We start from the raw sequence: 27,845 nt of genomic DNA on the forward strand, positions 1-27,845 counted from the left end.
ACAGAATAGACTGAACCATATATGTTGTCTTTTATTCTTTGCCTGCCTCTCACTCTTCCCCCACAACCCCCTAAACTCTGATGTATCATTCTTATGCCTTTGTGTCTTCATAGCTGAGTTCCCACATATCAGTGAGAACATACAATGTTTGGTTATTTATTCCTGAGTTAATTCACTGTGGTATATTTATAGTAGACTAGCAGACATAGAAGGTTAGGTTATGCTACCACAAGAAACAACACTCCAGTCTCATCCAGGTCATTGCAAATGCTGCTAATTCATTTCTTTTTATGGCTGAGTAGTATTCTATCATATATACAAATATATAATTATATATATATGTATTCCATCATACATATATTTATATATTTGTATATTATATTTTTATATATATGATGAAATATATAAATTAAAATGTGTATACACACACACACACACACACGTATAATGGAATACTACTCAGCCATGAGAAGAAATGAATTAACAACATTTGCAGTGACCTGGATGAGATTGGAGTGTTGTTTCTTGTGGTACCATAACCTAACTTTCTATGTCTGCTAGTCTACAATACTGCCTATCACTCAAAAAAAGATCTTTAAAACTTCTACAGTTTGATATGCTGGACCCTTTATCATACAATTCCTGCCAACACTTCCAGTTTTATTTCCATTTCCATCCTTATTTCCCTTGTCCTTCCACTGTCGATATCATTTCAAAACTACAATGCTTCTCTACCTTCCATGCCATTATGCATGTTTTGGCAACACTCTGTAATACTCGTCACACTTCGTTTTTCATCTCTTCTGTGAAATCTTTCCTAAAGCATCTCATCCAGAGCACTACTAATCCTGTATTCTCAAAATGGCCCACACACGTCCCAAATACTTTATTAAATGGAGACTGTTACAGTATTTTTCACATATTTATATCCTTGACTAGATAGATGACAACTTGTTGAGGACACAGAACTTACTCAATTCACTTTTGCATAAACAGTACCTAGCATGGTGTGGTGATTGTGTAGCTATTCAAAAAAGTATTATTGAATATGTAAACAATCCATAAACAATGGATTTTGAGGCTAAATTCTGATTTTTATTATAAGCAACATTAAAATACAAAAATGCTTTAGTAGCTATGGATATTGACTACAGAAAACATGATCAGATTTTGAATTATCTATTATGCTTTAAAATATACATAAACTAAGTCTACAACTTTCCTTTAAAAACATTCACAGCAGATGAAGGGAGCCGACATGCCATAATTCCAGCTTTATTCAGCAATGCCCATCCATCCACAACTGCAAAACCCTTTTCAATAGTTAGGAATTTTATCACTGAACAGGAGGAGTCTTTATAACTATTTTTCTTTACTATACTGTCACAAAATCTGTGCAGTCCATGACAGCCCTATAGTTAATGAACTAGAATCCCCTTTTCAGTGTTTGAGCATTCTTTCTTTCCCACCCTCCCTGCATAATTTTCTTCCTTCTGTTAGTGTACAAACCTGTACAGTAGTCTGCACTTAATCTCCATGTCTTATCTTCTCAGTTCATCTTGTTGGAGAGAATTCAACCTCCTATAATTTTACCCTCCATTGAACTAGAATAATTTCTACATTTAGATTATTCAGAGCCATTAAGAGAACTTTATTTTCCACTAGCATTTAATTCTACTATAATCCACTGTCAAATACATTAAATCACAGCATCACAGATTTCTCAGTGGCAAAGACAAACTGGCAAGGAATAGAAAGTGTTTAGAAATACCTTTGTGAACCACTATAATAATCATGTCACTATTATTGGGCCATTGTATGTATATTCTATTTAATGGGAAATCAAAATCAGTTGCTCAAATAACAGTCTGTGCTAAAGTTCACAATGTGAGTTACAGCCCCTTCTGAAAGATTGGCTATACAGAGCTGCTCAAGCTTCATGGCAGATATTTTCTGTTTGATATATGATAATCACAAATTTTGATGATTCAGAGCCCAATGAATAGCTACATTCTTTTTATAACTTAATTGGGATATGAAGTAAACAACTTCTAAAGAGGGCTACCACCAGTGGCTTTCCTCCCTATAGGTGCATGTCATTTCCCTGTGAAAATATGAACTTTACTTCTGTCTTCCAGACTTTCAGAGAACTGGCAATGTTCTTTCTCTTTTTGTTTAGAATACTACTTGGCATCCAAATGTTATGCTGTGAGGCCCAAACAGCCACACAGACAAACCCTCAAGGCCCCAGGCCCAGTGGCCCAGCAGAGCTTCCAGCCAGCAGCCACCTCTGACCATGCATGAGACTATTATAAACCTTCTGTTATTTTCAAGGCCATAGCCAACATCATTCAATAGAGAATTGTTTGGTAAACCACCAGTTATGAGAAATAAGAAGTGTTTTTGTTTTTATGCCACTAAGCTTTGAGATAGTTTACTGTGCAATGGAAGGTAAATGGAACAGAATTCTTTGATGCACTGCACTGAGATTTAAACAGCTAGCTATTCTACAGAGAAATGAATGTAGCTTTAAAAAGAGTGGACCTGAAGCAGACTTCCTGGTTCACATGCTAGTTCCACCTCTAACCATATTCCTTACCCTAGCCAAGCGACTTAGCTTCCATAAATCACACTTTTTTTCCACTTAAAATATAATAACCATATGTAGGGAGAGAGATCCAAGATGGCTGATTACTAGCAGCTCAGGATTGTAGCTCCCAGTGAAAGTGCAAAGAATGAGAGGATGCCACACTTTCAGACAAATTTTTGTTGCTCACAGACCAGGAGATTCCCAGTGGAGGAGCCCCACAGGTCGCCAGCACAACTCTTGTGGCCAGTACAGTGGTTCTTGGTGCAGAGTAAAGAGGACTGGGTCCCCTTTTGGTCGATGTTTGGAGCTCTGGGAAGGCAGAGTTGCCTTTTCAGCTGATTGATAGAGGGACTCAAGAAGGAAGCCAGACTGGAGATTCCCAGGCAGAAAAGCACCATGAATCTTAACGCCGCTGTTTCAGCCAGTGCAGTGGGTTGCTCAAATTCTGGCGCTGGGAATCAACAAGTTGGACATCCACTCAGAGACTTAATTTGAAAGTCAGTAGTTACGAAGATGACAGGTGAATACATTTACAATGATGAGAAGAAACTAGCATAAAGAGGCTGAGAATACCCAAAATCAGAATGCCTCTCCCTCTACAGGGGATCACACTTCCTCATCAACAAGAGAACAAGGCCTGATGGAGAATGAGTGCATTCCATTAACAGAATTAGGCTTCAGAAGGGAGATAATAAGACACTTCCATGAGTTAAAAGAACATGTTCTAGCCCAATGCAAAGAAACTAAGAACCTTGAAAAAAGGTTTGATGAAATCCTAATGAGAATAGACAATTTAGAGAGAAATATAAGTGAATTAATGGAACTGAAGAATACAATACAAGAACTCCACGAAGTATACACAGGTTTCAACAGTCAAATTGATCAAGCAGAAGAAAGGATATCAGAGGTCAAAGACCGACTTAATGAAATGAAATGAGAAGACGAGATTAGAGAAGAAAAAGTAAAAAGGAATGAGCAAAGTCTCCAAGAAATATGGGACTATGTGAAAAGACCTAATTTACATTTGATAAGTGTACCTGAATATCATGAAGAGAATGAATCCAAGCTGGAAAATATTCTTCAGGATATTATTCAGGAAAACTTCCTAATCTAGTAAGGCAGGACAATACTCAACTCCAGTTAATACAGAGAACACCACAAAGATATTCCTCAAGTAGAGCAACCCCAAGACACATAATCATTAGATTCACCAGGGTTGAAATAAAGGAGAAAATTCTAAGGGCAGCTAGAGAGAAAGGTCAGGTTACCCATAAAGGGAAGCCTATCAGACTCAGGGCAGATCTCTCAGCAGAAACCCTACAAACTAGAAGAGAGTGGGTGTCAATATCCAATATCCTCAAAGAAAAGAATTTGCAACCCAGAATCTCATGTCCAGCCAAACTAAGCTTCATAAATGAAGGAAAAATAAAATTTTTCATGAACAAGCAAGCACTCAGAGATTTCATCACCACCAGGCCTGCTTTACAAGAGCTTCTGAAAGAAGCACTATACACAGAAAGGAACAACCAGTATCAGTCATGCCAAAAACTTACCAAAAGGTAAAGAGTATCTCCATAATGAAGAATCTATATCAACTAATGGGCAAAATAGCCAGCTAGCATTAAACGACAATATTAAACTCACAAATATCAATATTAATCCTAAATTTAAATGGTTTAAATGCCCCAATCAAAGACACAGACAGGCAAATTGAATAAAAAGTCAAAACTCATCGGTACGCTGTATCCAGATCCATCTTATAAGCAAGGGGACACAAAGACTCAAAACAAAAGGTTGGTGGAAGACTTACCAATCAAATGGAGAGCAAAAAATAAAAAAGCAGGAGTTGTAACTTTCATCTCTGACAAAATAGACTTTAATAATAACAAAGACTAAAAGAAACAAAGAAGGACATTACATAATGGTAAAAGGATCAATGCAACAATAGGAGTCAATGATCATAAATATATATGCACCCAATATAGAGCACCCAGATACATAATACAAGTTCTTAATGACTTATGAAGAGACTTGGACTCCCGCACAATAATAGCGGGAGACTTTGACACCACATTGTTAATATTCGACAGATCAACGAGATAGAAAATTAACAGGGACGTCTATGAATTCAACTCAGACTTAGAACAAGTAAACTCAGTGAATATTTATGGAATTCTTCACTCCAGGTCCACAGAACGTACTTCTCAGTATCACACTACATCTATTTAGAAAGTGACCATATAATTGGAAGTAAATCACTCTTCAGCATTTGCATAGCATTTTGCAGACTTAAATGAAATATTGGTTGGCGGTTTGTTGTTTTCTTCCCTTATTCCTTCCTGTATCCACTGTTAAGCACAATTATCGGCATAAAAGACTTTTTTAACACCTATTTTTAGAATGCATTCCAGCCTGGGCAATAGAACAAGACTCCACTTCTCTCTCCCCCTTTCTCTTTCTCTTTCTTTCTTTCAAAAAAAAAAAAAAAAAAAAGAACCATAGGTAAAAGTCATTTTTTTTTAGAGTGGTTGCCAGGGTTATATATGGGTAAAATAAGCATAATGCTTAGAATAGTGTGATGCATATGGTAAATGTTAATACTAGATATCATCAGTTACTGGATGAAGAGCTTTATTATTTAGCTGCCATTGAAAGTCCTTTGTATTCTACTCCTTTTATTCTTTCGGTTTTTATCTTCCACCATTCTTCCATCATATTATATGTTGTAACAGATCAGAAAAAAAGTTGTGTTTCTGCTTCTGTAACATTGCACTTTTTCCATCTCTGTTCTCTTTTCCACATTCTACTTGCCCTTCAAGTAGTAGACTATTTCCTGTTCACTAACACTTTCCCAATTATCCCATACACCATATATATGTATTTACCAAATATTTAATGAGCAGTTCCTATGTGTCTGGGTTTGCAGATAGAATAAAGATAGTCAGATTCACTGTTCTGTTAAAGCATATAATCGAGTGACAGTAGTTATTTTTTAAGTAACCTTGTCCAGGTTGCTCTTCCAAGTCACTACTTTTAAAAAGTACTTTTAAAAAGTAGTGACTTGGAAGTGACTTTTCTAGAGATTTTGTCCCTTATTCTTTTTATCTGCATGATAAAGTCATTTTTTTTTAAATTCTGAAAGTATTTAGCAAACAGGTACTCATAACAAATTCAGCATATTTATAATAATTAATTGCAATGTACTTCCACAGACTTTATCTCAGGTTGTAATAAAAATCCCATTAATTTCAATACTATTTGCCCCAAGTTGTAGACACAAAATGAGACAAGGGAATGCAGATATGTTAAGCCTTATGTTACCAAGCTAGTGCCTGTCTAAGTAGAAATCAAGTCAACTTTCCTGTGTCTGAAACAATGATCTCTCTAATTCAGTTACTTATCTTTGTGAGCCTATGTGTTACGAATCCCACAGGAAAATTATAAATACTTATAATACAATTCCCTGATCTTAAAAAGGGAGAGTTATTGTGATCAAAATTAGAGAAAGTAGAAAGAATTAGAGTGGGAGGATGAGCCAGGTTTAGAGAATATGAACTGTGTAGTTTGCTTTCCCTTCTGTTTTTTTTTTTCTAAAAAAAATAAAATAAAATAAATAAAATAATTCTATTATGTTTGTGAGTAACAAAAATATTAGGTAAAATAAGAAACACTGTTCATTCTCTTGTCCGTAACACATATGTATTATACACAAAACAGTTATTTGTGTATACACAAAGCACTCAGCATAACCTTCACATTTATTAAAAATAGATTTTCCAGCATATTAGAATAAATCTTTTTCCTCTTGAGGGATTATTCTGAATATATTCTTAATACCAATGAATGATTGATTATATAAACTTATATTGTGGTGGTTAAGACTTCAGCCTTTAGGGTCAGAATACTAGACAAGATTGTTGGCAAATGCTCAGTTACTTTAAGACTTACATTTATTACTTAAGAGTTCTGAAAATGATCATGAATTCATTTTCTAAAAAGAAAAGAAAAACAAGTATTTATATTAACTTTACAAGGAGGAAATGAAACCAATCAACATGGATCTATACTTCCAGAGAAAAAGTACCTAAAAAAAGACAAGAGTATTGTGTGTGTATATGAGAGAAAAGAGGGGAGATGGAGAAGAAAAAAAGAAATCTCTAATAAGGCAAATCTAGGCCAAAGGAGTCTTAATGTATCTTTACCAGACCTTCCACGTGGTCTCCATGGCACAAGAGAATCGACAGGGCACTAGTTTCTTATTCCAGGACACCCCCTACTTCTGTCTTAGCGGCTCTGAACCACTGTCACTTTTGTCTTCGTTATTTCAAGGAGAACTATTACCATGAAGTCCTGGTATTCAAAAGAGACACCTAGGCTTGCAAGCCTTTGTACAGTCACAGCAGTTTTTTTTTTTTTTTTAATTGAAGAAAAACGTTAAAAGTAAGAGTGTTCCATTCAGCCAGAGAGACCTGGGGAATTCTTGGCATAGTAAAATTTTATTCTGTTAATGAGGCAGGGATTTTCTGACAACCAAAGTGTTTATTAAGCCAAGGAGGTGAGAGTTCTCCTCATATTTAGATCAGCACATTTATCTTTATAAAAGAATAAGAACTAGTCAGTAATGGCAAATAAATTGCTTGTAAACTTCCAATTCTGATAGTGTCATTTACAAATGGATTACCTAAAGATTATTATGGTGGTCCACAGCAGAATTCTTCTGAATTCCTTGAAGTTTTTCAGACTTTAACCTAAAAAGTGAGGTAATGCATTTTATATTTGAGATTTCAATTTTTTTTTTTCCTTTCAAAAATGTTCTAAGTCTATCTCTTCCCTAACTTTCAAATAAAGAGGTATTTATTTGAGTATCACATCTAAAGGAGTCATCTAGGGAATACAGAGTTGGACAAATTATAAAGATTGTTTTTAGGTTAAAAAATCTAATTATTATTGGAAAGCAACAGAGAAAGTGGGAAAATTTTCAGTGGGGACAAGGATTACATGGAATAGAGAAGATAAGGTATTTGCAATGCCAACTAAGCTTTGGAATCAGAATTCATAGAGAGTTCAAAGATGGAGAGAGACAACTGAAATGAGGAGACAGTCTCTCTATATAAAATGTGTACCCCAAATTGGGTCCTTACACTGCATAACAAACAGGGCACCTAAACACAGTTCAGGAATGAAGTAAAAGGGCTCAAGTTACCCTCATTCCAGGTATAATCCAGGTTGCTAACCCTCTTCCCTCTTCCCCCTCCTCCTCTGCCCTCTTCTTTTATTTGCCATGATCCCCAAGACTGAAGAATGTGCCTATAACAAAACCACAAGCACACCTTGGTATGCACATTACTCATTGTGACCAAGAATGCCCATTGTCTTTCATTACCTTTTTTTCTTTCTCCTTAATAAACTAAACTCTACTGTGATAGTTAATCTTATGCATCAACTTTACTGATAATAGAGTGCCCAGATTAAACAGCAATTCTGCATTTATCTGTGGGAAGGTTTCCAGATGAGATTCGCATCTGAATTGGTGGACCCAGTAAACTACATTTCTTTCCTTCAATGCAGGTGAGCATCACCCAATTCTTTGAGGGGAAAAAATAGAAGAAAAAAGGCAGAGGGAAGAGGACTTTGCCATTTTTTGCTTCCAGCCTGCCTTCTGGAATTGGAACACCTAATCTTATTTTTGCTGCCTGATGGTATTTACACATTAGATCTCCTATTCTTAGTCCTTCGGACTTGGATTGAATTACAGCACCAGCTTTCCTGGATCACCAGTTTGCAAAAGGTAGGCTGTGGGACTTCCCTGCCCTGATAATCTCTTTCCGTCTCCTTTTCTCTCTATATGTAGATAGAAATATAGATATAAATATTTTATTGGTTTTGTGTCTCTGGATAACTCTTATTGATAAATCTATATTATAGTTAAATCCATAACAAAGAAGACAAAGGCTAGATTTACCAGTCTCCCTTGCAAGTAAATGCATTCATGTGACATTTCTGCTCTTCAAAGATGACTCCTTAGTGCGTATGGAATAAAACCCTAATCACTTAACATAGATTAAGGATGTTTCATAGTCCCACCAAGGCCCTCCTTTCTCATATTTATTCTATAAAATCCTTGTTATTCTGGCCACCGTAAGTCTCTTGCTATAAAGAAAATAATTATTTTGTCCTACCCACCTTTTCTTGCTGAGCTGTGCTATTTACATGCTATTTATACAGCTGTCACTCTGATCTTTTAATCTTTTTGTTTCAGGCAGAGTCTTAAGTCTAGCTCTGCAGCCCAGCGGACACAATCCCCACACACAGTAACCTCCGCCTCCTGCGTTCAAGCAATTTTCCTGTCTCAGCCTCCTGAGTAGCTGGGATTACAGGCCCATTCCACAATAAACAAAGCCAGGGGTTTGGTAGGTATTTCATGAGTGAACAAGTGAATGAATAAAATCATTAACACCTTTTCAGGAGAGCCACTAGGTCAAAAGATAGAATTTGAGATATTAAAACAGGGAGAATGCAGCATTGAGGGAATTAAGGCAATCAGAGTAAACCATAGAATATTCAAGGAGGACAACAATAGAAAGAAACAAATGAAAAACCGTTATCAAAAGGTAGAAAAGATCCAAGAAAGTACAGAGTTCTTTTAAGATGAAAGAGTTGGCCAAGTATGGTGGCTCATGCCCGTAATCCCAGCACTTTGGGAGGCTAAGGTGGGTGGATTACCTGAGGTCAGGAGTTTGAGACCAGCCTGGCCAAGATGCAGAAACCCAGTCTCTACTAAAAATACAAAATTAGCCAGGTGTGGTGGCACATGCCTATAATCCCAGCTACTCAGGAGGCTGAGGAAGGAGAATTGCTTGAACCCAGGAGGTGGAGGTTGCAGTGAGCTGTGATCGCACCATTGCACTCCAACCAGGGCAACAAGAGTGAAACTCCATCTAAAAAAAAAAAAAAAAGATGAAAGAGTTGTGAAAGTAGAAAGGAAAATTACAATAAGAAAATAAATAAATATGTTCCTAGAGGAAAGGAGTGGTGCATAAATGCCTAATGAAAGAAAACAATTTATTCTCAAGCTCAGGTTGCTCCAAGACCCAAGACCAGTGGGTACATGTTTAAAATGAGTTTCAGGCTATGCTTTCTTTTTAAAATCTTTAGAGACTATTGACCATGAAAAAGCAAAATTGCCCTCAGGCTAAAAAAGCCTATTAACACCTCCATCAAGGACAGTCCACAGTTCACAAGGCAAGCTGGAGAGGGAGAGAAGATCTGTATCAGGAGATAATGCATTTGTCATGCTTAGGACCCTTAGGCCAAAAATTTTCTGTTGAAGCACTTCTCATAGAAAGAGCCAGGGTCACCTTAACACTTGGAAATGTGAGAGGCAATGGTGTGTCTAGATTTGCCTGGAGCCTATAAGTTGTGTGAGCTACAGGCTTGCATATTCTGTATGTTCTGTTCCTTATTTCATTCACCTACATAAATGCATTATATTTGCCTCCATCTCTTCAAGCATCATTAATATGGAAAATATAATCTGTTTTTTAAAAAATTAAACTATGTAGCTAAGTATGCATAGGTATTTTCTTTAGTTATATGAACACTGTGAAAATGAAAATAATTATAAAATATCAGGATTTACATAGTAGTATTTCAATTTTTTTAAATATACCTTTTATCTCAGTCCCTACTGTCCTAATATATTTTGTTAAGGTTCATTCTCTTTCCCTATATTATATATCGGTCCACTTTTTGTGTTTTGCTTTTGAAAATATGTCAGGCTGGTGCAATCAAAGGGAAAATGTGTTGTGATGAGAATAAGCGATAAAGGATTTGGAAACAGAAATAATTATTTAAATAGTGATTCTACTACTTCCTAAAATTTCTAAGTCCTCTTCTCTTTAGTTATTCATTTTGAGAGACATACCTAGTATTATTCCCTATGTTGTTCTGTTTGACAAATATATCAACTCATCCTTCCATTCTTTCTCATAGTAGGATTATAATTCTAGAGACTTTGGTGTAATTTCATGTGATCTCTGCTGGTCAATGAATTTTGAACACAAAATTTTGACTTTCAGTCAAAGATGTTGTTATGTAAAACCAATGAGGGCTCTCCCTTTTTTTTTTCTCTGTAGCTATGATGAAATAATTTCTTATTTTCATTGTCCATTAATCTGGGCTTTAGCATTTGGACAATAAGTATTAGTACACCACCTTACTCTCCAATGTTGATGGTATTATTCCATTAGTGCATTGCTATAAAGAAATACCTGAGATTAGGTAATTCATAAAGAAGACATTTAACTCATTGTTCTATAAGCTGTAGAGGAAGCATAGCAGCTTCTGCTTTCTGGGGAGGAAACTGCTAATCAGGGTAGAGGACAAAGGGAAAGTGGCCTTTCACATAGCCAGAGCAGGAGGGAAAGTGGGTAGAATCACTACACACTTATAAACAACCAGATTTTGTGACAACTCATGCACTATCATGAGAACAGCACTCCCAAGGGGGAAATCCACCTCCATGAACCAATTACGTCCCACCAGATCCCCACCTTCAACATTGGGAATTACAATTTGACATGAGATTTAAATGAGGACACTGATCTCTTATAAGTAAATTTTTCATGCCACAAAAGAAGTAGCACTGGAATATGAATTTCCTCAGTAAGGCAATTTACTTCTATAAAAGGGTGTGGCTCACAGATGGAACAATGGCAAGGACACACCTGGACAAGGGAGGGTAGGGCTTTTATTCCTGATGCAGGTAGCCCCTACTGCTGTCATTCCCCTATTGGCTAGGGTGAGACCACACTAAGCTAATTCTGATTGGGTATTGTAAAGAGCAGTGGTACAAGCCAGAGTGGTAGGGTGGGTAGTTTGGCAGGAAGGATGGTTACAAAACAGGTCAGAGCAGGTAACCAGAGCGGGGTGACCAGAGCAGGTGACTGAAGTGGATGACCAGGATGAGTGAGGACAGAGCAGGGGACTGGGGGAGCCGATGTGAACTACTGATTAGAACTGGTGTAAAAGGTTTTTATACTAAAACTACAAGAAAGTTAAACTTTAAAATGGAGAATTGAAGAATAAGATAACTGAACATACTGACATACTTCTTTGAAGAGAATCTTGAAGTTCACTATATCTAACAGATCCAAACCATCTCACATACTGTATACAAAAAACTATGAGCCATTTTTTTCAAGGTGTTATTGAACCATAACGTAGCCTGTCCTGACTTGTATACAAATTGCTTCAGGAAATGGAGCATTGAAGTAATATCTTACCTCAAATGTGGAGCATTATCTTGAGAGTCAGGCTGCAGCCCAATTATTGGAAGCTGGAAGGATGCTCATTGATAATACTGCAAACCATTGATAAAGCATTAATCCATGATAACCTAAGACAGTGAGAGCGTAGAAGTAGATTGTTGTTTTATGGGCAAATTTGGGAAAAAAATAAACTCTTAATTGTAGATCTTTACTATTCTCTTTATTTTAAAAAGTAGTCTGTTTTATTTAAAAATTAGTCTAAGATATCCTCTGAAGAAAAAAAAAAGACCAGTTCACAAATGTGATTAAAAGACAAGTAGAGTCAAGAAATTAGGTTCTCATTGAGTAGGAATAGGCAGTATTTTTTTCAACTAGAAGACCTGAAAAAAAAAATTGGGAGATGCTTTGAGTCATAAAGACTGATTAAAATTAAACCTTCTGCCAAGAAGCTTATTAGATGATACATAGTAAATACTCTCATATGGTAAATGGCTCAGTTTAAGGACACTGAGGATATGACTTTTTTATGGATGACTGATAGTCTCCTAGCACCTTACAGTTAATTCCAGAAACAGCATCATGTATGAAAAAGAACAGTAAAATATATAAAACTTTTTAAAGAAAATTGGGTCTGGAGATTAGTACATAAAGTTGGTTTAGACCAAGTTGGTAATAAGGCAACCAACTCTATTTCTCTCAGAATATAACTACACGAAGAACCATCAACATGAAACAAAAAAGACTGCAACAAGATAAAATAAAAAGCAAACGGTTGGTCGCTTGGTGAGAGGATAAATTAGTTTGACCATTGTGGAAGACAGTGGGACAATTCCTCAGGGATCTAGAACTAGAAATACTATTTGACCCAGCAATCTCATTACTGGGTATATATTCAAAGGATTATAAATCATTCTATCATAAAGACACATGTACACATATGTTTATTGTGGCACTGTTCACAATATCAAAGACTTGGAACCAACCCAAATGCCCATCAGTGATAGACTGGATACAGAAAATTTGGCACATATATACCATGGAATACTGTGCAGCCATAAAAAAGAATAAGTTCATGTCTTTTGCAGGGACATGGATGAAGCTGGAAGCCATCGTTCTCAGTGAACTGACACAAGAACAGAAAACCAAACACTGCATGTTCTCACTCATAAGTGAACAACGAGAACACATGGGCACAGGGAGGGGAATGTCACATACCGGGGCCTGTCAGGGGCAGGGGATGGGGAGAGATAGCATCAGGAAAAATACCTAATGTAGATGACTGGTTGATTGGTGCAGCAAATCACTAAGTCACATGTATACCTATGTAACAAACCTGCATGTTCTGCACATGTGCCCCAGAACTTAAAGTATAATAATAAAAAAAGACAGAAAAAAAAAATTAACCCTTCGTATTAATTTGCTGTGCTGGAATAACAAAGTGCAACAAAATCAGTGATTTAAATCATAAAAGTAATTGTCTTAAACTTTGGGAGAGTAGAAATTTAAGACCAGGGATGTGGAGGATTGGTTCTTTCTGAGGACTGTGAGGGAACAATTTGTCCTGGAACCCTCCTGTTGACTTAAAGATGGCCGTCTTCTCCCTACATCTCTTCATATCATCTTCTGTGTGTGATTGGGTCCAACTTTCTCTCTTTTGTAAGGATCATTTTGGAGTAGTCCACCCTACTCCAGAATGTTCACATCTTATCTAATTATGTCTTCAACAAGATCTTTCCAAATAAGTCAGATAAAGAAGTACTAGGATTTATGATTCAAACATATGAATTTTGGAGGAGACAGAATTCAACTCACAACGTTCCTGGTCTTTCAACATTTCATAGGCTGGAAGGAGGATAAAAAAGTTGTTCAGCCCTTAATGAAGTTACATTCTTTTATGTTTTTCTCAGATGTAATTAGAGAACATAATGGATAAAGAAGTTCCTCTCAAAGTTTGGATAGGGCAACAAAATTCTCTGGTGGCTTAAACTGTTGAATTCTAAATGGGATTCCAGTTGTTACACATGCACTTATTATCTTCTCTTCCAGGAAAAAAAAATAACTAGTATGTTAGGAATGCTAACACCTCCTGCTCACATAGTTCTTAAGAAACCCACTATTATGACAATATAGCCATTGGGAAACAGTCTGGTTCCAGTTGAGCAAATCAGTGGTCTTCTTTGGAAAGTTAAGAAGTGTTTATGAGAAGCAGATGCTAGTTTTTCTTATGGTAGCAGTAGGTGAACATAAATACAATTGCAGTTGATGATCTTGTTTAGTCAAGTGAACTGAGAAACAGAAAAAGATAGTTGGTATAAAAGTGAATTGTGAACCAGAGACAAATGGAGCCCAAAAAGCCTGCCCTTCGGTTTCTGGTAGCTCTCCATCTCTTTCAGAGTCCATTCTGGCATTTATTTCTGCCCTTAGATTCACTGAGGTGCTACAGCATGCTTCTGATATATCTGCTGTTGTCTTATTGCTCTTAACTGCTATTCTGTGACAGTCAGAGTTAATTTTTGTTGTGTGCAACCAAATGCAGACTATGATATACAGAAACTATTACCCAGAAAGGAGTATTACCAAGGAAAGATACTAATATATGGATTAATCAAATTGAGGAAAATTATAGGGTAGTCAAGTTTGCTCTGTTCATCTCAAAAGATAAAAAATCATTTGTAAGTATTATAATAATTGAATATGAAACTCAGAGGATCAAACCCATTGATATTAACGCTATGTCTTAGATCAGGCAGTGGCACCAGGAATTCTTTTTTTGCCAAGAGGAGAGCTTGTGGCTGCTCTGGAGGAAGAAACAAAGAATAGTGCCTTTCTCAGCCCCCAGAATCACCACAGTCTGCAAATACTCGCTTCTCATCCAAATCTCCGGAATGACTGTATTTAGTTTCTTCATGAAGACATGAAGAGTTTAGCAAACATTGTAAACATGTGTCACTTTAAGTTGTTGTTTTTCTGAAAATTCAAAATAAATTCTTGCTCTGGAGTGAGACAAGCTCTGTATGTTTCTTTCATTTTCTGTACTTCTGACCACTGAACACAGTGAGATGCAAGGAGAAATACAGGGTGCTTTGGAGACATGATTTGATTTCACTATTTTTAGTCAGTAGGATATAAGTATCTGTTTTATTTCTTCGTAATTTCAGTATCTGTGAAATGCCTTTTGTGCTTTTTTAATCTGCTCAGGAGTCATGGTGTGTCTCCCTGACTGCTCCATTTGCCACTGTAATGTCTTGTATGCAATTTTTGGTTTTTGTTTTTGTTTGTTTCATAGATTTTGTATCTAAGAAATGAAGTTTTTTAGTTCAGTGAGTATTTCTATTCATTGGACATAAGTCTGAATTTGCTGTTAGTCTATGTCTTGCTGCACATGTCTTCCCAGACTTCTGTGATGTAATGCATAGCTCTTCGGCTGTCTTTTTAATCAAGACATGTTCCTCTTGTCAAATATACTGACTAGTGTTATTTTCAGCCACATCTTCACTGAGGAAGCTGTAGTGGTTAATTGGCAGACATCTCCAGTGTTTCAAAATTGAAAATGAAAAACATAAGCATTATAATAGTTACAGCTGATAATAAAATTCTGCCAGTATTTCCTCTCTTTGGAAATATAGGGTTTTTCATAACATAATTGACTTTCATCAGTCTCTCGTAGCTGAGCTGTACATCTTTAAAATTTGCCTCCAGGCTATCATGAGGAGGAAATGTTCTCCACACCATTCATGTTACAGGATATATGTGTATATATGAATAGGATAGGAACATTTAAAATAATTATACTTTGAAATGGTATTTAAGAGTATTTTCCACTTGAAAACCACTAAGGTATTTTACATACCTTCAGGGTTTATAATTATGACTTTTCAAATATAGATATGTAGATAGCTATAGATATCTCCCCTCTCTGTTACAAAGCTCATTTTCTTCCTGAAATAAAAAATGTAGTTCTACATTGTTTCTGAGTAAGTTTATATTTATTGCCATTACCTTATAAAAGATATGTCTAGGGTTAAATAAAAATTAAAATAGCTTTGATGAATTTTTAAATAGTTATATATAGAAACTATAAATCTGAATTGTAGAAAATCTAAGAGAGCTGTTAAAACATGTCAATTTTTACTGAAGACATAAATTACTCTAGATATCAGTGGCTTTAACAACAATGCTATATGTCTTCTATCTGCATTGTGGCTGATATGGGTTGACTTTCAAGTCCGTCAAGCAGCCAGTGTCTCTAATAGTTACTGACAGTAACTTAGACTTTTCTAGGCACAGAACCACATGGAGAAGAGAGCTCTTACATGAGTTATTAAATAGAATTGGCTCTACTCTTTGGCCAGGACTGTAACCCCATTCAGCTACAACTGGTGCAGGGAAGTTCCTCTTTTCATGTGCTCGCAAGGTAAGGAGAACCATTTACCAGTGAATGTAATGAATTATTTACACAAGGAAGAATGAAATTTGGACTCATTAGTCTTACATTTCAATTTCATTGTCATCATTTGCTACCTAATTTACATTTTAAAAAAATTAAATAGTTTTGCTACTACTTTATCCTTTGTAAAATGTGGATGCAGCATCTATTGCAATATTTCAATAATCAAATGAAACCTGGTAATATGCAAAGCATTATATGTGAGATACAAAGTATTGCTTTTTCAGAAAAATACAGAAAATGGAAAATCCGCTTAAAATAAGCAGAAAAGAAATTAGATTATATGGTTCATGTATTGGATATTAATTTGAAATTTATGCATCTAGAGAGGAGGAAACAGAAGAAATTGATTCATTTAAGTATGTTAACACAGTCACACAAAATGCCATGTCTGACGATTGCATTATGAAATGACATCTATCGATAATTTAGTTATTTTACTGGATGGTCATCATTAGTGTTGCAGCAAAAATATACTTTTGCTCATTTAAATAGGAGGTCTTATTTCATATATTTTAAGAATTGATAGCTTATCAGTGAACTTTTCATTTTTATTTTTGTATATTTGTATATTTGTGAATATTGTGAGCTCACCAAATAGCATACTTCATGTTCTAATAGTTTATAGGTGATTTTTGTGGATTTTCTAGAGCGCAATTATGTTTGCAAATAACTGTTCTAGGTTCTAATTTTATTATTTAATATTTATACTGCCTCATTTTGTATTTGATCTTGTTCTAATTTACTGGCTATATCTATGGTTAGGTAAGTTAATAATGTGTTTGAATACTATCAACAAAGACTTAAAAAGCTGTAGTTTAGACAAACACAATTTTGTATTACCTTGCAAAAAAAAAAAATAAGTCCAGAAGAAGACAGCTTGGGTATTCACATAGAAGTAACATTATTCCATGAAGCCTCTTAATTCTTTAGAGAGTTAAAAGAATTTGAGAAATTTTTGGAAAAAAAAAAAAGAAACAAAGATGCTGATTGACAATACTGTAAGTTACCACCTGTACACTGCTGACTCTCAAATGTGTGTCATTACATAGATCTCTCCCCAGAGTGTCACAGAACAAAACACAATCACCATCATGACATTTATATTTATATATGTAATAGGCATCTCAAAGTTGGCATGTCCAAAACTGACCCCCAATATGGCCCCTCCTTTGTCATATTTTTAAAATTCTTTTCTTTATCTCAATTAACTGAAATTCTACCTCTCTAATTGTGCCAGAGCAGAAATCTAGTGTTCTAGTTTTTTTAGACTGCTGTAAGAAAAATATCATAGATAGAATGACTTATAAACGAATAATTTGTTAATCACAGTTCTGAAAGCTGGAAAGTCCAAATCAGGGTGCTAGCGCGGTCAGTAGTGGTGTGGGCACGCTTTGGGGTAGCAGATCACTGCTGTCTTGCTGTATCCTCACATGACATAAGAAGGGCTAGAGAGCTATCTGAGGTATCTTTTATAAGGACACAAATCCTATTCATGAGGGTCACTCTCATAACCTAACTACCTCCAAAGGCCTGAATCCATAGTTTCATCACATTAGAGATTAAGATGTCAACATATAAATTTGGAGGAAACATAAACATTCAGTCCATAGCCCTTGGGCTTATATGTGACTAGAGCTTCTCTCTGACATGATATCAGATCTTGCAGCAAGTCTTCAGGATGACCATTATCTATTCAGAACTTGACTACCTCTCCTAAATCCTACTGTACCACCCAGATCCACAAAGCTTAATCAAATTTCATTTGGATTATTTCCATATTATATTCCTAACTAGTTTTCCAATGTATGCCTTTGCCTTTATCCTCACAACAGCATCCAGAAAAAAAATATGTCAATATCCAAGTAAAGCCACTTTTATGCTCAATTTCCTTTTCAACCCACTCAACAACTTTTCATCAGACTTAAATTTAGGGATTGAAAGAAAAAGATAAGATAATAATAAAAGTTAATATCTTACTATGACCTACAAGATCTTCCAAATCTTATGCCTGTAATTCTTTGGCTTTATTTCTCTCACTCTCCCCCAAGTTTTCTGTGTTCAGATGCACAGGCCTTGTTAACGTTTCTCAAACATGCCTCCTCATCTCAGGCCTTTTGCCCCTGTCCTTCCCTGTTCCTGCAAGGCTCTTGCCCTCAATATCACTATGCTTCCTTCCATATGGCTGCAGGCCCATTCTCAAAATCATTCTTCAGTGAGGCTTTTCTGGCAACCCTATTTAAAATACACTCTGCTTTCCCTGGAAAAAAATATTTATTTTTTTTTTTGTTCTTGCTTTATCGGTTCAATTTAGCCCTTATGACTCTCTAACATACTACGTATTTATTTATTTATTCATTTTTTGTTTCCATCTCTCATCAGTATAACGTAGTTTCACATAGCTAAGAATTGTTGTCTGTTTTCTTCACTAAGGAATCTTCCACACTTGGAATAATATAGTATCTAATAATAAAATGTTACTATTAGACTGTTATCTACTAGGTCTATCAAAAGTATTTATTGAGAGAACGAATGAATATGTATTTTATCTTACCTTTCTGGTGTCTATGGTTTCAGTGTGAGGACTAAAGGCTCAGCTATCACCTCTACGTGCAGTGCAAAAGAAGAAATAAAAGGGCCGGACATGGTGGCTCATGCCTGTGATTCCAGCATTTTGGGAGGCTAACAGGGGTGAATCACTTGAGGTCAGGAATTCGAGACCAGCCTGGCCAACATGGTGAAGCCCCATCTCTACTAAAATTACAAAAATTATCCAGGCATGGTGGCACATGCCTGGAGTCTCAGCTACTTGGCAGGCTGAGGGGGCAGAATTGCTTGAAGCCAGCAGGCACAGGTTGTAGGGAGCCAAGATTGCACCACTGAACTCCAGCATGGGTAAGAGAGCAAGATTCTGTCTCTAAAAAAAAAAAAAAAAAATGAACATTGCCTACTGCTAACTAACCCCCGCTTTAAGTAATTTTCCCAAACCCACATATAATTTCTGACGAATCACAATGTATTTAAAATTCTATATATAAAACTCAGTGGTATATGAATGTTCTTTTGTAGAGCCCTGTTTAGACTCAAAGTCAGAGTTCAGCCAACTTTCTCAGGGCATAAAAGTTGTATATTTCTTAAGAAGTCTTTCTACCAAAGCAATGACAAAAATTAATTCCTGCACTATATGCTGAAATCAGTCAACACAGATTATCTTTTAAGACAGTGTAAATTATTTAATTTGAACAAGGTTTTTTTTTTAATCAGCAGAAAGTAACTTTAACACAAAAGTTGTATTCAGTTTCAATTGAAATAAATACATTATATTTTTTATCTCTTTGTGATAATGGCTTTCATGTTTCTAACACATTCTAACTCACTAAACATCCTTTTTAGTGAACATTGCTACTGTTCACAGAGCATGCCAAAAACACTGAGCCAAAATCTACTGATCTACCCAGATATTATTGTCCCAAAGGCAGTGAAATCTTAAACAATCTCTTCCCAGTAGCACATAAATATTGTCCTGTGTACCATGAGTCAAAAAGAGTTGGAAAAGCATGGGTCTAAGTATTTTCTTTGGATTTATAACCTCCAATAATCTCAGTAGGTAGTTCCTCTCAAATAATTTAACAGCTAGCAGGGATTGGAATAAAACAAAACATAGTGATTGAAACCCAAATTTAAATATTAATTAAACCTCTATGAAGCTTAACTGCTACAGGTTGGAGGAATTATAAAGGAAGACTTGTAGGGGAAAATTATAAAGGAAAGAATTATAAAAGAGTTACTTTAATTCTCATGCATGTAAAAAACACTGACAGACAATATTAATAATTTTTTCACAGCTCATTGTGTGGCTATTTGACAGTGCTAGAGGGAAGTATCAGTGTGTCTACGGGATAGCTGTGTTATTTATAAATAAGGTATACCCTGAAGTGAAAAGCGGCTTGTCCTCTGGAAAACTATTGATGGTAATAGCAATGATAGTTCCAGGCCTCATTAAGTATCAGGCATCACAAACTCACCTCTGGGATAGTGGATATTTGTTCAGTTCTCATGTAACAGGTTCATCACTAATCTCACGTTCCTCAGACTCTTGTTACTGCCTGTTGGACTGACCAGTTCTCTGACATGTATCTTCAAAGCATGTTCCCTTTTGTAACATTTCAGTGTAGTCTTGAGAACACATTCTCGTTTAACCAGTGCATTCCAGGGGTATTAAAGTGTAATACTTAATTTCCAGTCACAAATTCCTGAGATTTAAAGCTACACAATATTTGAACAAAGTGCATTTCCTATATATCTCATTTGATGCTGATTAAAACTAAAGAAGTTAGAAAAAGTGTGTAAGTCCATTCTAGTTTTCCAGATTAGAACGATGAGACAGTCTTCTTCTTTCTCCCCACCATTCATCTTAGCAAGTTCAAGAAACAGGTGTATGATAGCCTCTGGAATTCAAACTCATTTCCAATACTTACTGATTCTAGAGTTGATCCCATCGCTAAAAAGTTCTTAGCCTGTATTTTCTTATCTGCAAAGTAAAATTAAAAAGAAAAATAATTTACCTCATAGGGCTGTTGTATCACATAAAGTAATTTTCACAAATATTTTAGAATATGGTGAAACACTCACTTGGGTGAAATGAGTATTACTTTTCCTCACACATTGTAAGGGTCACAGTCAACACTTCTATATTGAACGACATGTCAACAAGAGAAAATTATAACAAATTTATTTAATTATAGTTTTACATGACTGACAGCCTTCACCTTAGAGATGCAAAGATACAGAGGAAACTATCTGATTTTATACTTGGGTGTGATGCAGCAATGTCAGCCTTGTACAGATGTGATTGGACAACAAGTATACGAGCTGATGGAAATAAACAGATCGGGGAAAGCTAGAAGAGCCTCTCTGTTCAGATTCTTCTTGGCCTCTCTGTGCAGCATTCCTTTCTCCAGGGTGTGGTGCATGACCCCTTCTGGAATAGGGATCTTATGACCCTACCATCAGAGATGGTAGGTCAGAGAATTTATGGCCAGTTCTTACACAAAGGGGTGGAAAGAAGTTGGAGTAATACTTTTAGGTTTTATGGCTGACTTTGGAGAAATGGAGTTCTAGTTTCTATGACCTGCCTTGGAGAAGAGGGAGTCCAGTTTCTGTGGTTAATCTCTGGGGGTGAATGAGGCTGAAAGATAGGGGGTGTGGAGAGGGTCAGAGAGAATCTACTTCTGAGGCTGATCCCGAGTCTTTGCTTTGGGGTATCATTTTCTGGGCTGCAACATAAGCAATACATAAATGTTAGTAGACATTATAGATATGACCAGAATCTCCAAAATGTATCCTAAAATTTCAATAGCCTAATACTTCTTCAATTGTGCAAAGCATTTACTTGATCCTTTTCTTCCTTTCCAAATCCCTTTTAACCAGGGGATTTTTATTTAGATGTGTTAATATGTTAAAGCCCTGCTCCCTCTCAGAAGTTATTCTATTATATCAAGAAGAATTTGCATCTGACTGATCTAATACATTATTAGGATGTTAGTTTCTGCCTCAGAACAATCTCATTTTTATGATGACTAGAGCCTCAAGTCATTCTTATTTTAAGCTTCTTCCAACCTGTACACCATGTATTGCCCATAAGGCTGAGAAATAATATATAGATATAAAGTGGGATTTGAAAGAAAGGTCAAAGGTTGGAGTAGAACAATCCAAAGTGGATTATAATGAGTCAATTCATGACAGAACAAAGAAGACAGGCTGTGATCATTAGATGCAAGAGAAGTGCTAATTCAGTTAGGTGTAAAGATGTAGACAGCTCTGATTCATTTCATATCATGTATCAATTTGACAACCAGATAAACCTTATCCAAACTTAATCCAATAACAGGGTCTTAGGAGATTTACTCATTCCTAATTAGTGAAAAATAACAGAGAGATATCATGTCCCTAATGCCCCCAGGAAAAAGAAAAAACACCTTTTGTTAATTGTCAACTGCCAGACTGCTCTTCTTACATGTCAGTCATGACAAGGAGGGTAGCTGTGGTCACTAATTTGATTCTTTAATACAAGAGAATAAAAACAGTAAGTAAAAATATTTCCTCTAGTGGCTGTCATAATTCCACAAACATCCAGAACAATTCCTGTGAACAAACTCAAATGATTTCATGTTGCAAATTCACAGCTGAATCAAGGGACAAAGATTGTATCAGTGTTTTTAATGTTACCAAAAATGCTAGGGCAATGACAGTTTGCCAATGCAAGGAAGTTGCCTTATGCATGACCTACTTACGATCCCTCACACTAAATCTGCACTTCCTAAATCTACCAGGAAATGTGTGTAGAAATGGCCTAATGCAATGGTGCAACTAGGAAGAAGAAATACTCTTGTAAAGTTGTTTCTTTTCAATATTAGAGGAAAAACAAATTCTTTCAGTTAACTAAACCTGAGGGCAGACCCTAGTTTCCAGAAAATGATAAACAAGTTAGTTCCAAGATTCAGATAAAATATCTAAATTGGTGCTATTCAAGTCCATGACCATCAACCTCAGTTGTACCTCCAAACTACCTTCCAGTCTCAGGACATTTTCCTGGTAGTGTCTGGCCCACTGACCACACCAACAATTTCAAACCTTTTCTACATTCCACCTCCAAACACTGACTCATTTTCCCCTCCAGCTCTCAGCAGATAATCATGTCTCGTAATTCACAGAGAAAATTGAAGTTGTTAGCTTACCACGTCTTCAACTTTTGGCTACTACCTTACAAACTTACTTAAATCTGTCTTGTATCTAGATCTTTCTTATACTCTAAACATCCTCTAGTTTCTCCCATGTAAAATGAAATTAAACAGAAACCAAACTGAACTCCTTATGCTCTAGAACTGGTGCCAACTGCTACAACTATATAGATTTGCTAATATTACTTTTTGAAGTTTTATTTACTCTTCTGATCTACTCTGGTTTCAGCCCTTATCATGTAGGCAACTACTAACTCTTATTTTGTTCTAGTATGGTGGCTTGAGGTGCTCTGTGGACTAACTTCTCAGGGAAAACAACCATAATTGATGAAAACCACAAAATAAAAACAAAGTAAAACCCAAACAAACAAAACAATAATTAAAATATATTAAAGTAAATTGCCATAAAAGCATACAACAAATGGAGAAACAATCACTCATGATAATTTACTTAATCTCAGAAATCATAAAAGTTTGGGACATTTGACCATAATCCAATTCCTATTATTCCCTCAGGTCAATTAGATGAAAGGGTTCACCCAACTAACCAGAGGTCTTGCGCCACAGAAATCGCAAGCTAGGGCTATAGTTTCTTACTGGAAAGGACAGTTCCCCAGTCTTTATCCTACCCTTGCCTTCCCACAAACTCTTATCTAAAAATATTGCCAAAAATTAATATGACATTTATTTTAATATACGGGATAAGTATCCTGTTTGGTAGTATTTGTGGTATACCAATTTATAATCTCTCAAATGTCTATCAAGAACCTATAGCCACATTTATATTTAAATTTAATAATAATATATAGCTATTAAATATTTTTAAGTTATGTGCCATTATTTCACCAATGCTCTTAACATTAAACTGATTTTTAAAATTATATCTGTAGGATAGATTATGAATAACTATTAATGAATAACAAAACACTGTATAAAAATTGTATAAATTCAAAGAGAATGTCAAAAAAAGAAAAAAACAGAATCTATTACTTTAATAAAGTATTTTTAAGTGTGTGTGTGCACCTGCATGTGTGTTTGTGTGTGTAAATCTTTAACATACAAGAGCTTCTTAGCTTCTTAGTTAGGGTATAGGTTAGGCCCACAATATGTTGGGTTAAACAAAAACCTCCCATTGAACAAAATTTAATCTCATATCCGCATTTATCTACGAGCGTTGCTGGAAAATATAGAATCTGACTGAATGGCTTCAGACCCAGTTGATATTCAAAACTATATTGACAATTTTGGCACCTACAATTGCTATTACACAGCATTTATTATAGTTTATACATTTATGTGTGTAATTATTTGTTTATTATATGTTTATCCAATTAGATTTTAAGCTCTTATGGATTTTGGCTGTTTTGCTTATCATTGTAGAAGGTGTCAAAAAAATTATACTGCAGGTTAAAACCTCACTAAAAATGTTGACACATAGAAGTTTTCCAAATTCTAACACAGTGAATGAACAACAGCCAGTCATGAGTAGATATTTATATATTAAATAAATAAATCAGTGTATTTGGACAGTGCATAAGCATTTGTTTTTTCCACAACCTTGGCAGCATCTGTTATTTTTTGGCTTTTTCATAATAGTCAAATTGACTAGTGTGAGATGGTATCTCATCATGGTTCTGACTTGCATTCCTCTAATGATCAGTGACATTGAGTTTTTCTTTTATATGATTGTTGGTCACATGTATGTCTTGTTTTAAGAAGTATATGCTTATGTCCTTTGCCTACTTTTTACGGAATTGTTTGTTTTTTCTTGTAAATTTATTTACATTCCATATAGATACCGGATATTAGGCCTTCGTTGGATGCATAGTTTGCAAAAATTTTCTTCCATTTTGTAGGTTGTCTGTTTATTCTGTTTATAGTTTCTTTCTCTGTACAGAGCTCTTTAGCTTAATTGCATCCCATTTGTCAATTATGCTTTTGTTACAATTGGTTTCTTTGCCCATCCCTATGTGTGAATGATATTGCCTAGGTTGTCTTCAGGAATTTTTACAATTTTGGGTTTTACACTTAAGTCTTTCATCCATCTGGAGTTAATATTTGCATGTGGTGTAACAATGGGGTCCAGTTTCAGTTTTCTGCATATGACTAGCCAGTCATTGTAGCTTTACTTATAGAATTAGGGAATCCTTTCCTCATTGCTTATTTTTGTCAAATTCATCAAAGCTCAGATAGTTGTAGGTGTGCAGTCTTACTTCTGGGTTTTTCATTCTCTGCTATTGGTCTAAATGTCTGTTTTTGTACCAGTACCATGCTGTTTTGGTTACTGTAGCCCTATAGTATAGTTTGAAGTTAGGTAACATGATGCCTCCAACTTTGTGCTTTTTGTTTAGGATTGCCTTGGCCACTTGGGTTCTTTGTTGGTTCCATATAATTTTTGTTGGTTTGTTTGTTTTGTGGGGGATACTGGAGTCTCACTTTGTCACTCACACTGGAGAAGAGTGGTACGATCTCACCTCACTGCAACTTCTACCTACTGGATTTAAGTGATTCTCCTGCCTGGCTGATTTTTGTATATTTAGTAGAGCAGGGTTTCATCATGTTGGCCAGGCTGGTCTCAAACTCTGGACATCAGGTGATCTGCCCACCTCAGCCTCCCACAGTACTGGGATTACAAGCCTGAGCCACTGCATGTGTCCCCCTATGAATTTTAAAACAGATTTTTCTAGTTCAGGAAAGAATAACAATGCTATATAAACAGGCATACCATTGAATCTCAAAATTTCTTTGGGCAGTATCGCCATTTTAATGATATTGATTCTTCCTATCCATGACCATGAACTATTTTGTGACTTTTTTATATCAACTTTAATTTACTTGAGGAATGTTTTGTATTTCTCATTGTAGAGATATTTAACTGCTCTGCTAGCTGTATTCCCAGGTATTTCATTCTTTTTGTATCAAGTATCAATGGGATTATGTTTCTGGTTTCTGATTTTGCTCTCAACTTAGAGATTGTTGGTGTATAGGGATGTCACTAAATTTTGTACATTGATTTTGTATCTGAAAACTTGCTAAAATTATTTGAGAGCTCATAAACCTTCTGGACAGAGGCAATGGAATTTTCTATATAGAAACATGTCATATGAAAACAGGTATAGTTTGACTTGCTTTATTCCTATGTGGATGTCCTTTATTTCTTTCTCTTGTCTGATTGCCCTGGCCAAAGATTCCAATACTGTGTCAAATAGGAGTGTTGAGAGAGGCTATCTTTGTCTTGTGCTGGTTTTCAAGAGAAATGCTTCCAGCTTCTGCTCATCCAGTATGATGTTGGGGCTGTGGGTTTATTACATATGGCTCTTATTATTTTGAGGTGTATTCTTGCAATACTTTATTAAGAGTTTTTAACATGAGAGGATGTTGCATTTTTTCAAAGTCCTTTCCTGCATCTATTGAGATAATCAAGTGGCTTTTGTCTTTATTTCTGCTTATGTGATGAGTCACCTTCATTGATGTGCATATGTTGAACCAACCTTGCATCCCACGGATGAAGCCATCCTGATTGTGGTTGATAGGTTTTTGATGTATTGCTGCATCTGGTTAGCCAGTACTTTATTGAGGATTTTTGCATCGATGTTCATCAGGGATATTGGCCTGAAGATTTCTCTTTTTTTTTTTTTTTGTATCTATGTCAGGCTTTGGTGTCAGTATGGCCTCATAGAATGAGTTATAAAGGAGTTCCACCTTTTCAATTTTTTGGAATTGTTTCAGTAGAAATGATACCAGGTCTTCTTTGTATCTCTGATATAATTCAGCCATTAAAAACATCTGGTCCTGGGCTTTTTTGTAGTTGGTAGGTTATTTATCACGCTTTGATTTCAGAATACATTATTGGTCTATTCAAGGATTCAATTTCTTCCTGGTTTAGTTGTGGGAGTGTGAATGTGTCCAGAAATTTATCAGTTTCTTCTAGATTCTCTAGTTTATGTGCATAGAGGTATTTATAGGATTCTCTGATGTTTGTTTGTATTACTGTGGGGTCAGTGGTGACATCCCACTTATCATTTGACTGCATTTATTTGATTCTTCAATCTTTTCTTCTTTATTAATATAATTAACAGTCTATCTATCATATATATATATATATATATATATATATATATATATATATATTTCCAAAATACCAGCTCCTGGATTTATTGATCCCTTGAGTGTATTTTTTGTGTCTCAATCTCTATTAATTCAGCTCTGATTTTGGTTATTTCTTGTCTTCTTCTAGCTCTGGGATTTCTTTGCTCTAGTTTCACTAGTTCTTTTAGTTCTGACCTAAGGGTGTTGGTTTGAGATCTTTCTAGTTTTCTGACGTGGGCTGTTAGTGCTACAAATTTCCCTCTTAACACTGCCTTATCTGTGTTCCAAAGATACTGATATGGTGTATCTTTGCTCTCATTCATTTCAAAAAATTCTTGATTTTTGCCTTAATTTCAATATTTACTCCAAAGTCATTCAGGAGCAGGTTATTCAATTTCCATGTAATTGTATGGGTTTGAGTGAATTTCTTAGCCTTATTTCTAATTTGATTGTGCTGTAGTCTGAGACACAGTTTGTTATTATTTCAGTTCTTCTGTATTTTCTGAGGATTGTTTTTACTTCTAATTATGTTACCAGTTTTAGAATATTTGTCATGTGATGATAAGAATTATGTATATTCTGTTTTTCCATTTGGAAAATTTTGCATGCGTCTATTATGTTCTTTTGATGTTGTGCTGAGTTCAGATCTTAAATATCTTTGTTAATTTTCTGTTTCATGGTCTGTCTAATAATTTTAATGAGGTGTTAAA

The sequence above is a fragment of the Callithrix jacchus genome, chromosome 3 (assembly GCF_049354715.1).
Source record: "Callithrix jacchus isolate 240 chromosome 3, calJac240_pri, whole genome shotgun sequence".
NCBI lineage: Eukaryota > Metazoa > Chordata > Mammalia > Primates > Cebidae > Callithrix > Callithrix jacchus.